Raw genomic sequence first — 2,911 nt, 5'->3', positions numbered from 1 at the left:
GGGGTGGGCTGAAGCCCGGGGGCCCCCGACTAGGGGGGCCCCAAAAAATTGTAAAGTGAAATCCAATTCAAGTGAAATGTGTGTATTGTTATTGTAATTAGTTGTATTATGGTTAAACCATTGAGAGCTTCTGCTGCCTGCCTCTCTTTTTAGGGGCCTGGGTACCCCAAAATGAAAAAAAAATAGCCCAATTTTTTTTTCGGCCTCGCGGCTGCGCCGCTCGGCCAAATCGCAGGACGCACGGCTTCGCCGCGCGCCCCAAGGGGGGCCCTCAAATTTGCTCCAGCCCGGGGGCCCTCAGCAAGGTAAATCCGGCTCTGACGAAGATTGATCAAAATGACGGACATTATTGATATCAAAAACCGATCGCATCGCTCCACAGCCTGGGAGGGTCGACGTCATCGAAAATGTTCCCCCCCTGTTTAGCCGACGAGATGGAAAAATCTTAAAACGTTAATAACTCTTGATCTAAATCATTCCGTCCAATTCTAAGAAAGGATTATGTGTTAGACGGCCCACCGCGGTCCCCGTCACTAGTCGCGGTAGATTGAATCATACCTCCCTCGGCTTTAGAGTGTTTTGGCTACATTTAGCTGCTACATCCACATCCGGGATAACATCCGGTCCGTCGGTAAAAGTGCTCCGCTGCTATAAATCGCTGGGCGCTCTGATTTAATGGATTAAATAACCCCGGGCGTTCTGGGTGTTAATCCATCACGCGTTGCTACAGTACACCACCTAGAATGAGGATGTGGCTAAAATATGGAGGGCTATCACTTCCGGGTCGGGCGGAAGTGGTCTCTTCTGCGTTTTTCGCGCATTGGCCTGGCACTGCAGGCCTCACGATACCGCCTAGAGTAACGGGAGGGAATGTGTTAATTTTCACCTGTTCAAGCGCTGGCTGTCCTTCTCCTGGAAATCTGTCTGCATAACCTCAGACACAAAAGACCCCGAAACAAGGACACACAAAACCATATCTTAACTGGATCAGCGCCGGGGCCCGAGAGAACGAGATTAATTTACCTTTTCAATCGATGCCATGCCCGGCATCCCGAGATTTGTTTTATTACCCATAATCCAGGGGGAAAATATATATAATTAGCATGATTTAGCATTTTATGCTAACGGACCGTAAAGTTTACCTAAAACGGCCAAAATACTTGTGTGCACGCTCGTGCACGCACGCGCGCGGTCTTTATGTGCATTATGGCTCATAATCTGCTCAAAATGTGATATTCAGGGATTGATTAGAGCTTAGTTTAGTGACAAAAACTATTATTCCACTGACCGCTCACGTCCCCTCCACCACTGTGAGAAGAGTAGCGGATGTTTACTATGGTTTGAACCGGAACGGATTGTCGGCCCTTTTAGGTGTTTTGTCAAAAACGTCTGGAACTCTGTAGCGTCACCTACTGCATTGGGGCGGCATTGAACCAGTCTTAAAACATGAATATTTGTATTATATTGTTGCAACAAGAGGCAGACTTACAATGTTCAATACAATGCAATGGAATGTCCTGTCTGACACTTCAGTGTCTGATTTTTTAGTTTATATACAGTGTTGTTTTTAGCCAGAGATTTTGATTTTAGTTTTAGTCATAGTCTCCTGAATAGTTTTAATTTAGTTTTAGTCACATTTTAGTCACCTGGAAACATAATGTATTTTGTCGGGCCTTGATGCCGTCGTACTGTTCACTTGCTGAAAATAGCTGATCTACAAGCCCACAACACGTCGAGCTGCGACGCGTTGTGAGCTTGTAGATCGGCTATTTTCAGCATGCAACTAATTGTAAAATGACTTATACTGGATCTCTTGTCCATTAGTCCCTTCCTAACATTTTAGTCTAGTTTTATTTTGTTGACGAAATTGTCAGTATATTTAGTCTTAGTTTTAGTCATCGTAGCTTAGTTTTCATTTAGTTTCTCACTTCTACCTACTGTGATCTCTCAATAAAGGCAAAAAATATCTTAAAATAGTAGTTGTATTCTGTTCTCAGCTGTTTCTGTTACATTGTTATTTAGTTTAGTTGTACACCACTGGGACTCTAATGATGCATGGTTGAATGGCTATGCTGACCCCTTCAGTATGGGATGGCCTACTGCATGCTGAAGGGCAATACTATAGTAATATAACCTTTAACCACTTGAACCCCAGTGTCCATATTCCAGGTGGAACATTAGCCAAAGATAGCCGATCTACAAGCGGTACAGTAGATGGGCCATATTTGGCAGTGGTTCCCAAACGTTTTCATGTCAAGGACCCCCAGATTGACACTAATTAGCCTGCGGAAAAGATATGCCAGGGACCCCAATAAAAGAAGAACCATTTGGTTCCATTTGTACACTCTCAGAACGAAAATACATTGCATGGATGCAACTGGGACGTATCCTCAGTGATGTATCCCAAGGTCATCGGGGTTTCGGGTCTCGCGAACATCATACCCCTCACTCGGGTGACCCAGCCGGGGTGATCAAGTCCCGGCTTACGTCCCAGTAGCTACCCTCGATCAGACCCACTAGGGAAAGACCAGGGCCACACAATCCGTTGGAACTTGGAACCCCTCCGGAACTCAGAGTTACATTAACATTGATTTTTACAATATAAATTGGGGGGTCCCAGAGATAGAAATGCCGTTAAATAGGGGTCTTTAGACTAAATCTGCATGTCAAACTGGGGGTCGGTTGAGAATCACTGCTAGAGCCGTCAAAATCTTCTCTTATGGGGGTCTGCAGGCATATCTTTTTCAAATGGGGGTCCGCGGGGCTAATTAGTGTCAATTTGGGGGTCCTTGACATGATAAAGTTTGGGAACCACATGGGCTAAGTTATTTGGTGTAGTGTAGTCTGGTCTAAGTACAGACGACAGGGGTTTAAGTGGTTTAATGCTGCACAGGATTGGTTGGCTGACTTG

The 2,911-nt window shown here is 45.2% G+C and overlaps 1 pseudogene across 1 annotated transcript in view; it reads left to right on the top strand.

Moving 5' to 3' along the window:
* Positions 1 to 2,181, top strand: part of LOC306916755 (voltage-dependent L-type calcium channel subunit alpha-1C-like) — a 162,414-nt pseudogene extending 160,233 nt beyond the window's left edge. Inside the window, exon 8 of the transcript XR_013792486.1 lies at positions 2,170 to 2,181. The product of XR_013792486.1 is annotated as a voltage-dependent L-type calcium channel subunit alpha-1C-like (transcript). The remainder of the gene's footprint in view (positions 1 to 2,169) is intronic.
* Positions 2,182 to 2,911: the final 730 nt, after the last annotated feature.

This window comes from Electrona antarctica (assembly GCF_951216825.1).
Source record: "Electrona antarctica genome assembly, chromosome: 23".
In the NCBI taxonomy this organism is placed as follows: Eukaryota; Metazoa; Chordata; class Actinopteri; order Myctophiformes; family Myctophidae; genus Electrona; species Electrona antarctica.
Note: the sequence above shows the minus strand (reverse complement) of the source record. Positions and strands in the feature narration are given on the sequence as shown.